The following is a 15,119-nucleotide window of genomic DNA, read 5'->3' as shown; positions in this document are numbered from 1 at the left end:
CATGAATTTCTGAGTGGTAGGATTGTAAACTCTGTATGCTCCAGTTGTATGGTATCCCAGGAAGATCAATCTTTCTCCTCTATCCTCAAGCTTGCTTCTTTTTATCTCAGGTATAAGACCATAGCATAGTGATCCAAAGATTCTTAGATGACTTATGCTAGGTCTCTGCCCTGTCCAAGCCTCCTCAGGTGTCTTGTTCTCCAATCTTTTTGATGGACTTCTGTTTATGATATATGCTGCAGTAGCAATTGCTTCACCCAAGTTTCTTAGGCAAGTTCTTTGTTCTCAACATACATCTAGCCATGCTAAGCAATGTTTTGTTCTTCCTTTCAGCCACACCATTGTGTTGAGGTGTGTATGGAGCTGTTATTTCATGATGTATACCTTCCTTGTTGCAGAAGTCACTGAACTCAGCAGAAGCATACTCACCTCCACCATCTGATCTGAGTGTTTTTAGTTTTTGCTCACTTTTCCTTTCAACCAGTGCTTTAAATCTTTTGAAGCTCTCAAAGACTTCACTTTTCTTCTTCAACAAGTAAATCCATACCTTTCTTGTGCAATCATCAATGAAGGTTAGGAAGTACTTGTTCCCTCCAATTGAGTCTGTTTCAAAAGGGGAAGAAGTGTTATCGAACGATTTCCTGCAATTCTTCCCAGTATGTTATGAGTAATGAATCTAGCTACAAGTCTCGATCTATACAAAACGCACATACATCACTATAGATCAGTTCAAGGGGCTTCTTCGACCTTGTTGGAATGTTAGCAATCATAACACAATGTTGTAGGTGATTTTATAACTAGCAATCCTGCAACACACTCAGTTTTGCTTAGTAACTCTAAACTTTTGAAGTTTAAGTGTCCATACCTCAAGTGCCAGAGCCAAGTATCTTGTTCCACTCCAGCTTTGAGACAAGTTTGTTCACTGACTTGTATCTTTATCTTGAAGGTTCTATTGGATGAAAGAGAGGCCTTCAATATTTTCTGGTTTGTTCTATCAAACAGAATTAGCTCACCTTCTTCCATTATCACCTTGTATCCTTTCTCTAGTAGTTGACCAAGGCTTAACAAATTATTTTGCATCTTGGGCACATAGAGCACATTGGAAATTGATGTTCCCTTGCCATCAAGTCTTTGAATCAGTTCCTACTCCATCTGCAAATTTCACTTTGCTTTTGACAGATTCATCTAGTTCTGCAAACCAATCTCTTCTACCTGTCATATGGTTTGAGCAACCAGTGTCCAAGTACCAGTAGTCTTCATTGCTTCCTTTATTTCCAGATTCATTCACTGTTGTAGCCATCAATATGCAGTGTTCATCACCAGAACTGCTTGAGCTTTCCCCTTTTGCAAGTCTAGCTTCATCTTCTATAGCCTTCTGCCATTTGTTGGATTTGCATTCTGATGCAAAGTGTCCATAGTTTCTACAATTGTAGCATTGCAGCTTCTTTTTGTCTATTTTCTTTCTGGTTTCTGAATTTCTCTGATTGTTCTTGCTTTGATAAGGATCATTACCAATCCTTGTACCACTCTGGTCAGGATTTCTTGTTGAGGAGCTTGATTCATTGGTCCTCCATTTGCTGTTCTGTCCCTTTTCTTTATTTTCTTTGGTTTTCTTGTTCCATTGATTGGAATTCTTCTTGTTGTGCCTTGACATGAAAGCTTCATCACCAACTCTGCCTGAGTTCCTTCCTTTCAACCTCAACTCATGAGCCTCCAAGGATGCCTGCAACTCCTCAATTTTAAGTTCTTCTAGGTTCTTGGACTCCTCAATTGCAACTACTATATGGTCATATTTGCAAGTGAGAGTCCTTAGGACCTTCTCAACAATTGATTTCTCTTTAATTGCTTTACCACATGACCTCATCTGGTTTGAGAGTGTTAGAATCTTGGTCATGTAGTCTGCAATTGACTCATTTTCTTCCATTTGCAAGACTTCATATTGCCTTCTCAGATTCTGCAATTTCACTTTCTTGATCTTTGCTATACCTTCATAACATTTCTCCAAGCTATCCCAAGCTTGCTTAGCAGTCTCAGCTCCATTGATCTTTTCATAATTTGCTGCATCAACACCTTGGTAGATTAGGAATAGTGCCTTGCAATCTTTCTTCTTTGCTTCATTGTACATTGTTCTTTGAGCCTCAGTTGCTCCTTCTCCTATTTCTTGATAGCCTTTCTGCACTATCTCAAGAACTTCTTGAAATCCAAATATAGCTTTCATGTGATTCCTCCATCTATCATAGTTCTTGCTATCTAGGATAGGGAGTGTCATAGAGAAACTATTGTTGTTTGCCATGTGACAGCTTCTGCTTACTCCTTCTTGCTTCTGCCTTCCTTCTTTGATTTCGAATGCACTCTTTTACACACACTCCCACACACACAGGTCCCCTTCTCTTGGTTCACACAGAATCCCTTTTGCACAAAGCTCTTGATACCACTGTTGTTTGTTCTGCAAGCAACTGATATGCACACCAAGTGCATACATACACCAGCTATCCCAAGCTTGCTTAGCAGTCTCAGCTCCATTGATCTTTTCATAATTTGCTGCATCAACACCTTGGTAGATTAGGAATAGTGCCTTGCAATCTTTCTTCTTTGCTTCATTGTACATTGTTCTTTGAGCCTCAGTTGCTCCTTCTCCTATTTCTTGATAGCCTTTCTGCACTATCTCAAGTACTTCTTGAAATCCAAATATAGCTTTCATGTGATTCATCCATCTATCATAGTTCTTACTATCTAGGATAGGGAGTGTCATAGAAAAACTATTGATGTTTGCCATATGACAGCTTCTTCTTCCTCCTTCTGCTTCTGCCTTCCTTTTCTGTTTTCGTGTGTATTCTTTTACACACACTCCCACACATACACACAGGCCCCTTCTCTTGATTCACACAGAATCCCTTCTGCACAAAGCTCTTGATACCACTGTTGTCTTTGTTGCTTGTTCTGCAAGCAGCTGATATGCACACCAAGTGCATACACACACCAGCAAAAATAGAGAAAGAATAGAGAGTAGAAATAGAAAAGAAGATTGAAGATTGATGAGTTTACTTGGATACCAAGAAATTAATAAAAGAACAATTCAATGAATATACCTCTTTGTATTATTGATTCACTTGAAGTATCAAAGAATACAATTACAATTCTCAAATATACTAGACTTCTATTTATAGCATTCCTAACTAACTAACTCTTAACTAACTAGACTAATTAGGAAACTATTACAAAATCAACACCAAATGCATAAACCAAAAGCTGAAATTATCAACAACAAATACCACCGTCAGATCCTACGAGAGAATTAACGTACCTGAACCGTATACGCTTAAGATCGTTCCCGCCACGTGGAAGCGACACCAACGTGATCAAAACGCCAGGTTCCACTTGCGCCACCCACTCCTTCGGTTCGTTCTCTTCCACAAACAGAACCACCGGCTCCCTCCGCTGTTCACTGCCGGAGTTCGATGTTCCTTCCCCGCTCGATATCCCCTTCAATCTTGCCTCCATTTCCTCCCCCCATGTTCTCGTCGAGCTCGAACTCCATGTTCTCCCGTACGACCATCAGAACCGTTCCGACTCCACGTCCGATTCGGTGTTGCTACTTATTCCACCACCGTGCGTCGGTGGCCCCGTGCAAGTTGCGCAGTACTTGTACGCACCCGATGATTTCAACGCCATATCCTTTATCTAAAATCAAATTCCAACAACTTGAAAAAAAGCTAAATCAAAACTAGAATGGAGAGATTTTCAAATTCTAGTATTACCTGAGAAGCGAGGGATTTGACGCCATGGTTTTTGGCGGCATTTCCACTGGAATCGTCAGGCTGACTCACTGAGTCATTTCCTAGTTTCTTAGGACGAGTTATGCACATAAGCATTTTCAGTTTTCACAATCAAATCGCTAATATCTGCAAAATAATTTAAAAACGGAAATGAGACTTCAGATTCGAATGTGTGTACGAAATTCAAAAAACTGGATAACTAAATTGAAATTAAAAGAGAGTGAATAGTGGGTACACATATGCTACTGTGTCATCCTTGGATGTGGTTGCTTAGAAAAATAATCAATTATTAACTTTTTAACTTAAAAATATTTTTTTCAATCAACTGTAGGCTTGTGGTATATGCAGTGACACAATTTGTGTGGGACAACAGATCTCGTCCGGTGAATAGTGTAAGAACAGAATGCCCCGTTGCACCCGAAAGCTGAAGCTATATTAATTGTTGATAATTGTTAGAAATTATAAATTTCTAATTAAGGTGAGTATCATATATTTGATACAATGATATTAGCTATTTATTTTCGGGGTTACATTATAAGTGATCTAATTAGTGACACCCCTTAGATTTCTAAAAGGTTATAACAGATATGGGCTTAATGGGTAGATACCCATCAGGTTAACCCATAGGGGATAATGAGTTAACACATCAGGAAGGTTATGGTCCCCAATACACCAAATCAAAATTTAGTTTTCTCATCTCCCCATCAGAGTGAAAACATAAGTCCCAAGAGGAATCAGGGATTTGGTTGAGGAAGGCCATCATACCACAAAACCTCTTTCAGAAACGTGGATCAAAGGAGCACATCCACGAACATAGATTCAGATATGACACAACACCCTTTGATTCATATATGTGTGTGAGAATCATTAAATTCAAGATCCTAGGATTGGTTTTTCACCAATCATAAGGAATTTCTAACAAGTGGTATCATAACTTATGGTCTCATGCAATAGTCCCATATCACTGCTAGCAAGCAGTATATCATCGACATATAATACCAGGAAGATAAATTTACTCCCACTGAACTTATGGTATACACAATCTTCAACTTTATTTGCCTCAAAACCATACGAGGTAATAACTTGATGAAATTTGTGATTCCATTGACGAGAAGCTTGTTTAAGCCCATAGATGGATTTCTTTAATTTGCATACCATAGACTTTGAGCCATCTGACACAAAGTTTTCTGGTTGCACCATATGGATCGTTTCCTTAATGTCACCATTAANAGAATCCTTCGAAGATACTGGAGAGAATGTTTCTTTATAATCAATGCATTCTTTCTGAGTGAAGCCTTTAGCTACTAGATGAGCTTTATATCTGTCAATATTACCCTTTGAATCACTCTTGGTTTTAAATATCAATTTGCAACCAATAGGTTTCGCACCTTCAGGTAATTCGACAAGATCCCAAACGTCATTATCATGCATAGACTTCATCTCATCCTTCATGACATCAATCCACTTTTGAGAATTAGAACTTTTCATGGCTTGACAAAGATTCAATGGATCATCTTCTGTTAACCCAATGCCATCCTCATGTTCTTGAAGAAATACAATATAATCATCAGGAATTGCGCTCCTCCTCTCTCTAGTAGATCTCCTTAATGACACTTCTACTTCTTGAGGTTGTTGAATTTGATCTATAGGTACTTGAGGGAGAACCTCATTGTTGTCTTGTTCTAAAATATTGTCAGGAACAATATTATGAATATTATCTTCTATTACCGAATTTATTCCTTAAATGGTAATAGGCACAAGAACTTGTTCACATTATCTTCTACTAAAATTTTAAAATAATGTATCATTTAAACTAAAATTTATAAATAATTTTTAATATATGTCCAACGAAATACTCACACATTTTTATTTTTTATTTTTCTCTTAAGTCAAACAACTCTTAGCCTCTATTTGGTTATTCAGAAAATTTTAAGAAAAAAGAAAAATGTGAGAAAGAGGATGAGTAGAAAGAAAGAGGTGTGAAAACGAATGAAATTATGGGTTGTTTGGTAGAAGAGAAAAAAAGAAAAAAGAGGATAGAGAGAGTATGACTTTATCTCTCCATCTATGAAATAAACAATTATACCTTTATTCACATTAATCATATTTTTTATTATAAATTAAAAATAAATATTAGTTAAAAATTTAAGAAATATAATGTTAATACTAAATATATAATTTTAAATGGATGATTAAATATATATTTAATTAAAATGTCTAAAAATATTATTGAACTACAACTAAAACATTTAATTAAATAAATTGGTTAATATTTAAACTTGAACCTTAATCGTGATCATAACACATAAACAATAATATTTTTAGTTTCATAGATGAGTCACAACTTTGTGTACGAAAATATATTTGGAGATAAATAATAAATAAATATAATAATAATTAGATGATATTGAAAGAAAAATGGCAAACATGCCATGAAATGAAATAAGAAAGAGAACAACCATGTCAAAATAAAAAAGAAAGAGAGTAAACTTGTCAATATAGAGTGTAAATAACTTTTAAGAAGAGAAAGATAACAACCATGTGTGAGTGCAATAAGTTATGAGAGAGAAAAAAAGAAATTTTAAATAATTTTTAAGTTTCACCTATTTGATTCGTTAGATCTAAAAAATGAACGACTGGGATTAAATATAACTAATGTAATTTAATTTAGGTGTAAACATATCCCTCATTATATATATATATATATATTTATATTTCATAATAATATGATATAAAAGGTGATGACTATATGATGATAGTGTTATTATTTTTAGTATATGATTATGAAATGAATTCAATCTATGTCTTGGAAAGAATAAAATTATGCTTATCTATTGTTTTTCCATTATAGACGGAATTAACTGTTAGATGACATAATATTTTTCCACGAACACTAATCACAGATTAACTTGTGACTGTCTAAAAAGTGACACAAATTATACCATACCTTTGGAGCAACCAATCTAAAAATTAATGTAAATATAGTAATGATGCGGGGGCAAATCTCAAACCGAAATGAATTGCATACCCGATTGATTCGTGTACTCACAGGGAAAGAATGGAGCCATGGAGGGAGGGGCAACCATCAGTCTCAATTTTTTAAGGATGAGAAGAACTTTGGCTGACATAAGAATGCTTAGTGTAGTCTTAAAGATCTCTTCCCTTAGAGTATCAGCAACCGTTCACACCCTCATTCCTCATAAGGTATCCTTCAGCTTATGGGTAAGGATCTTTTGGATTACGTGGCTATTCCTCTTAACGAGTGTCGCTCGTAGGAATTGAACTTTGATTTTTTAGTCGATCTGAGTATCCAATGAGGCCTTATACATGGGAGGGATTGGTTTACATGGGACTAAATCTTTTGGCAAATAAACTTGCTATATTGTTGCAGGTGGATATATCATCATTATTGTGCTATGGTAATGGCTCTTGTGAGTTTCCTTCTTCCCCTCTGCATATAGTTTTTTCTTCCTTTCTTTCCTATTAACTTTGCTATGTGCCTATCATTTATGTCTCAATAACATAACATGTGCAGATAGGTGTACAACTTTTCCTACAGTGAGCTATGATGCAAGGAGTTGCAATGCTTTTGCAAAATAGATATCAACGCCAGAGACTTTATACTCGCATTGCATTGGGAAAGGTAGCACTGTTGAATAAAATATTTTCATTTGCTTTTTCCTTACTATGTCAATTTTTGTTATATTTTAACCATAACACAATCTTTCTATCATTCTACCTAGGAAGCCCCTCCCACATCTTGGGCCCACTATGTGGTGTTATTTTAGCATAATAACCTTGTAAATTTTTTCGAAATCAAGACCAAAATTTCCTTTTTCCTTATCGTATTAATTTTATCGCGGAATGTCGATAATAGGTGTATAGTTTTGATCTTCGCTAAGTGTGGTTACTGTGTTTCATGCTTTTCATATTGCAGCTAACTTCACAGATCGACCCAAAACTTGCCTTAAGCTTATCACTCTGGCTTTGTATGTTCTTCATTGTTAATTTGCTTAAAAACTGAAAGTATATGCTTTACTCAATTACAGCCACAACCCACAAGAATGAACATTCTTGAACATTTGAAACGTTATTCCATTACAGCCGCAACCCACAAGAATTAACATTCTTGAATATTTGAATCGTTATTTCATTACAGCCACAACCCACAATCGAAGAAATTGCCTCATGACATTTTTAGGGATTTGGAACAATGTTAGCTTTGTAAAATAACATTGAAGATCGAGAGAGAAAGAGAACTGAGAAATATATGGCACTTACAAATGGTCGGTACATGCCACAAATTCATCAAATTCTCTATCTATTCAAGTTTCAACATTATCGAAAAAACAAGAGATTGAATCTCATTACCGACACAGCCGAAGAAATTGCCTAAAAAATGTAGGGCTTTGAAATGTTTGACGAAGATGCCACTTTCGTCAAAACAATTAGTAAAAAAAGTTCAAAGATTAAAACTAAAAAAAGAGAAATGGAAAAAAGAAGAAGAGAGAAAACAGTTAAACCATGTTACTCTTTCTCTTTCTTTGATATGCATTTCTCTACTGTTTGTCACAAAGCGATATATATAGTTTGGAGTGACGTAAATAAGACGCGTAATTGAACGTAAATAAATGTTACGCAAAACATGGGCCTAGCCCAATATTATAATTTCGCTGCAATTTTAAATAAATGTTTCTCACACCCATTTACACATTTATTTTTTACACATATATAAATTGCTTGAAAAAATATATATAAATTATCCCTAGTTTATTTTTATTTGTTACACACATATAAAAAATTTATGCTTATTTTATATTTTATTGATAATAAATTTTATTCGGAAGAGATTAATTTCATGACAGATATTAATAGATGTCTAAGATAATGATATCATAAAATCTGAAGAGCTAAATTAGCAATTCACTAAAAAAAACATTGGGTATTGCCACTCCAGTACTATCATTGACAATCCAACAAATTCATGCCAAAAGCTAGCTAACAAACCCGTACACATGGATCTATGATGTCAAATATTTATATCAATATATGAGTTTAATACTTATGCATAAATTCCTTTATAGTGAGGGTGAATATGGGATGGGTTGAGATAGATTAATTATATTCTTCACCTATCCCTAAATATTGATGGGAATAGTTTTTGAACCTGAGTTAATCTCTAATTAGGATGTGACGTGTGTGAGACGAATTCAAAATAAGACAGTCAAGATAGGGACGAGTTCAGGTTGGAAAGACAAAATGACAAACATATATTTTTTGCTCAAATCTTTATGCATGTACAATCAAAATTATCACAATTTATATATAAACTCAACTAAAACTTGCATCCCACATACATCAGTATATAAACTACACATCATAAATTGTATCCTTCAAACTAAAAAGTATCACAATCACATGACTGAAAATTATATAATACATTAAAAAATTTAGAACAATTTAAAGTGTAAAGTGTTAACATAAGCTGAAGTGTTCTTGTAAATGATAAAAACACATGAGAACTAGAATAACAACATGTCAATACTCAAAAGTTCAAATAGCTATTAATTAAAAAATGAAACTTAAATTTGAGTTCACACAAAGTACACAAACTAAAAATTAGTTGGTTTTTCTATCAATCAAAATTCATGGTTGCATACTCATCTTTAACTCATTGTGACTAAGAAATCTTTGCCACGACCATCTTTAACTCCTTGATATATAACTATCAGGGACGGACCGAGTGACCCGGACATAGACTCGAACTCATCATTTTTTCCCGACAGGTTTGCCCCGTTTAATCGGGTCTATCCTTTTTTATTTATTTGGACGGGTCAAACTTGTCCCTAAATCATCAGGTTGAAACTGGTCTAAGGGTCGGACTGGATCTTGCTAACCCTATTTTGTACTATTAATATCAAAAACTTATATATATATATATATATTTATTTATATATATATATATATATATATATATTATATAGTGTTTAAGAGTCGAATGGGCTGGCAACTCGTCATGAGGAGCTGAATCAAGATCATTTTGAATCAAAGCTCCAGATTTTGGTTAATCCTTCGTTGTAATGATATCTTGGGGTTTATCGCGATAACTTGGTATATTAACCATACAACCATTAACTAAAACATGTCTATGGTTAACTAATTGGTGGGCTTGAGGAATAGTCAAAACCATATCCAATCAAAAAAGTATGTTGTCCAAACGCATTTCAAATAATTGTAGTAACACCTCACGTATTGACCTCTTCGCTTTTCCAACAATACGAATATATTTAAGCAATTTTTGTTCTGTAACACTATAATGAAAATGCAAATTTTATTTTTCTTCTAAATGAATACAATATTGAGATTGTGATTGGTTTCTAAGTTAATCATAATTAATATTATGATAGATTATTTACTATATATATAATTTTTCATTTATATTTTTATACTTCAATTTTATAATTAACATGATACACCCGCTAGATTGTAGCATTAATCTATTACCTAAAAGTAGCATTGGCAATTAGGGCGGTCATGCCCATGTCCACACAATGCCCATCAAAATTAGGGCGGGCATGGGCATGCCCGTTTTAATATAGGGCATGAAATATCATGCCCTGCCCGCCCTAAACATGTGCAGGGCGGCCTTGAGGGCCGCCCTAAATTAAGAAAAATGCTAAAAATGACATAGTACTTTATATTACATGTATACATAGTGTGATATTAAGATTAAAAACACAAAACATAATATCTTGTTTTGTATAAACTAGACATGCATTTAATTGATAAGATATTATATTTTGAAAAATTGTTATATGCCCATGAGCAAAAGTGACATGTTGGACGGGTATTTTAGGGCAGATGAACACAATTTTCATGCCATGCCCGCCTAAAACGTGCGGGCGGGCGAGCCCCATGGACTTTGCCCAAATTGCCAATAATACCTAAAAGGATTGTTCAATATAAAATCTGTTACCTACTTTTCTGAGTCTAGCAAACATGTTTTTCTCGTCAATTTTCCCACGAATTTTTATTACAGTTCTGCCTCTCGATATTTATTTAAAGTTTGTCCCTTTTACGATCAACATTAATCTAATACAAGTATTTATTTATCTTAATAATTGTATATAGGGTTGAATAAAAAAATATAGGTCCACTGATTTCCTTGGAAAGCTCTTCTCCTAAAACAAGGAATATGTTTCCTTATCTTTCGCAACTATTATTATGGTGCCAATTTTTAAATCAAAAGTATAATTTATATTATAAAAATGACAGCTTATTTCTAATTTTCCTCTATCCTTTTAGAAATAAATTGAGGTGTTTTAACTAAAATACAATACACATTAATGTTTTTTTAATCTAAAAACATTTAAGTTAATCAATAAAATATACGGATTATAGGGAGTATCAAACATCTTATTATTCATATCATGAATTTGTTATTATCTGTGTATTATTACTCACCCACACACACAATAATGTTGTGCTAGTTTTAGTTTTAAAATACAAAACTTAATATCATGAATAAATATTGCATCTATTAAAAATAAAAATAAACACTATTGACTCTTATTCGAAGATATCTGCGAGATAGTTTCTATGTTTAAATCTATACTTCGATCTATTTTATGAACAGATTAAATACGGTAGCTTGATTTTTATCCTTCTTTGATTACAATCAATAAAAAATCGATTCCAATAGAAAACATACAAAAGTAGTTTTAAAAATATCAAACGAAAGTTTTTTATAAACAACTTTTATTTATCTAATCTAATCCTATTAGAATTGCGCAATTCTTGTATATCTTTTTCTCTTAATTAATCTATCAGTTATAAGACCGAAAATTAAACGTGGATCGTGATACCTCTAAAATTAAACCTACATTCTCACTCTCTTGTTTCCAAAAGTAAATTGCACTTTGTAACCTGGTTTAGGTTTAACCGTTTAAATAGTGGTGAGTGAAGGAAAACAAACAAATCTCTTTCTTTGTTTCTCGTAGGTTCTTGTTTTGGTTTCACATGTCACTATTCTTCTGTTTTCCAAGGTTTACCAATGTTTTATTATTAACGTATTTTCCTTTTCAGGATCAACTCTTATGGATTCACAGGACAATGCTGCTGCACCACGAAGAAAGGTTTGTTTTACTATTTACCAATAACTACTATCTAAATGAATTAACGAATGAATGAATCATTTGTTTCATTGTTTTTTTTTTGTAGTTGAAATTTGCACCAAAAGCTCCATCGCTTAGGAAGCCAAAGCCAGAAGTTAAAACGTATGTAATATCTGGTTTTACAATATATGGTTCATTTAAGACTGATTCAAATTTCATGTTTTTTCTATTTTTTTACTGCTTCTTTTTTCTATGCAGTGAACTGGTTGATAATGATGATGCAAATCAGGCTAGGGATTTGTTGCGCCGTTTCAATGTATAAATGATTTTTGTTTGTTTGATTGATGTCCCTTATTCATATTTTTTCAGACTTTTGATATTCCGTTGTTTGAATTTTCTGTTTTGGATTTATTGTAGGAGAACTCGATGAAGGCAAGACACAAGGTTGAGAAAAAAGGTTTAGTATGTTACACCTTTTGGTTTTGAAATGCTCTGATCAATGTTTTTGTCATCGTAAGCCTTTGATATTTTTATTAGTTATGGGTAACTATTGTTCCTCCGGCGATCATAATCTGAATACTTCTTGACTAGCTTTAGTATGATCAGATTATAATCATTTTTTTGTAAAATTTGATCTACTCCGAATTCGTTGAGATCCCAAACCTCTATTTTGCCTACCCGCTGTCCTCTTTGCTTGGCCTCTTGAAAATTTGAAATAACATTGTTAAGGCAATAGAACATTTGAAAACCACATGTGCAAATTTTACAAAAGGGATGCATAATTTAAATATTCTTACTGTGAGGTATCATGAAAACAGATTCTACCTTTCTAGTAAATCTTCTAAAGTGAAGGTTCACACAATGCTTGAATCTTTAGTGAAATAAAGCTGGCTTTTCTGTTTAATATAATCGACTCCAATGAGACCAATTTTATACCAGAAATTATCTACAGTCTCCACGGAGTGGAGTCAAGTTTTCCATTTAGGTGTCATATTCTGTCTGCTGAATGGAAGATAGTACTTAAAAGAGAGCAATTGAACTATTAAATAATATTTATTAAGAAAATGTTGGATGCCTCGGGAAACTGCTGCTACAGGATCAAATGAAACTCTTTTTTCATCTTAAATCAACATATCTTGCAAGGTGTTCAGAGAGATAACATCTACTATCACACTTGTTTCTGCTATTTCTATGTTGGATGTCTATGCAAGTTCCTTGCACTTCAATAATTTAAAGTAAAGTTGAAATTGGGCAATTTGGATACTTGTTATCTAGGGTTTATGCCGATATCTTAGAATCATGTTGGACAATGGTGCGCTTTACTTAATACGGCATGAATGTTATCATTCTTTCTGTTTTATAAAATCACATTGTTTATATTTATGGTTTACAGTGTCAGCTTCACAAATTGCTTTTGGTGATGGGGGTGAAGCATCTTCATTCAAATCATATGGTTTTGCCAAGGGTGGAAGCAATATCAACGGCAGTCAGAGTTCAGCATCCAATGGTCTGCCTCCATCAAGACACTTTCAATTTACTAGAACATCATCAGTTGTTTTGATCTATGTTGCATGCTCCTTCTATATTAACATTTTTTATATGATGTTTTAACTGCAGCGGTGAGAGAGAAAGACTACAAAGAACCTTGGGTAAGTATACTGATTGAAATAAACATGTAATCTTGTCGATTTATTATTTTTACTTGTTTTCTGTGTCTACATTTCGAGATGTAATAGTGCATGCTTGTTTTGTACTGAACTATTGGTTATGATTGTTGCTCCAGGACTATTACAGTTATTATCCTACAACTCTTCCTGTGAGGAGGTGAGGAGGCCATATGCAGGAAACCCAGGTGAATCCCACTAACCATCCTTGAAAAAATGAAAAAATAAAAAACTTTTGACGAAATTTATAAAAAAAACATTTGATGAAATTTTACCACAGACATGTTGATGTCAATTTAGTAACAATATTTGTTCTTCCTATTTATAGAATTATGAGGTTCTAGTTACACTTTCTTAAATCATTTTGTGTTCATACAGTGGAGTTAAGAACTCATTTCACTATTGCATTCAAAATAAATATTTCTTTGTAACTTGCAATATCAAGTGTCCTTACTTTGCCTCTTGTTCTTATAGAAACTCTCGATGAGGAGGAATTTGGGGAGGCTGCCGAATCTAGAACTTATGAAAATTAATCAAATTTGGCAATGGAGCTTGGTCTGTTGGTAAGTTAAGAATTATGAAATCAAATTTATTTAGGTTCAACTCCTTTCAATGATTACAGGGATAATTTGATCAAATTCTTTGTAGGAGGAAAATCCATAGAAGAGTATGTTCTTGATTCAATTACCAGCAAGCTTACCTATATTTAAAGGATCAGCTGGAGGAGAAGATGCTAATGAGAACTCTAAACCTTCTAAAGGGTCTAAAAATGCAACGAAGCCCTGTAAGTTGAATGAATTACCAAGTGGTATTATGGGCAAAATGCTTGTATACAAGATCGGTAAGATTAAGATGAAGCTTGGTGATTCCCTTTACCGATGTAAGTACTGCATATTCACATCATAAATTACAGGATGCATACCCAAGTGATATTTTGTCATTTCTTATTTATAACTACTCAATACTGTGAAAGTCCAGAAAAAATAAGTTGAAACATTGTCTGAAGTTTATTTGAGGGACATGCAAAACCAATTTTACTGGATCACTTGTTGAAAATCTCACCCGTTTAGATGAGGTAATGCGAATGTTGATTAATGATCGTACTCTCGGTTTCTCTTTATGCTAATTTTTTGCGTTATGCTTTCAAAATTGATTGTAGGTTTCCCCGGGTATGAATTGTATGTTTTCCCAGGAAGCAGTTGCTGTGAATACTGCTCAAAAGCATTGTTGCACAATTGGAGAGATCGGAAAGCATGTCACTGTAACCCCGGATATAGATGCCGTATTAGACCAACTGACAGATTTATGATAGACTTAATGCAATTTTGTTTTGGGATATATTACGTTATTTTTATGAAATTTTTAAGATTTTGTGTCCTACAGATACAATAAACAAGAATAAAGATGACTAGTGATCTAATTTTCTTATTCTCTAGACTTGCTATTCATATTATTGGGGTACTTTCTCACTTAAATAATGGACAGAGCAATTACTGAATGAAAAACAGCTTGAAGGAATCATTTGTGAAGTTTACTTATCATGTCTTGTTTTTCTTTATACTACC

The 15,119-nt window shown here is 33.8% G+C and overlaps 2 pseudogenes; one reads left to right on the top strand and one right to left on the bottom strand.

Moving 5' to 3' along the window:
• Window positions 1-3,872, bottom strand: part of LOC109358551 — an 8,485-nt pseudogene extending 4,613 nt beyond the window's left edge.
• Window positions 11,814-15,080, top strand: LOC109358555 (annotated as a pseudogene).

Source organism: Lupinus angustifolius, chromosome LG10 (genome assembly GCF_001865875.1).
Source record: "Lupinus angustifolius cultivar Tanjil chromosome LG10, LupAngTanjil_v1.0, whole genome shotgun sequence".
In the NCBI taxonomy this organism is placed as follows: domain Eukaryota; kingdom Viridiplantae; phylum Streptophyta; class Magnoliopsida; order Fabales; family Fabaceae; genus Lupinus; species Lupinus angustifolius.
This window is presented reverse-complemented; position numbering and strand designations above follow the sequence as displayed.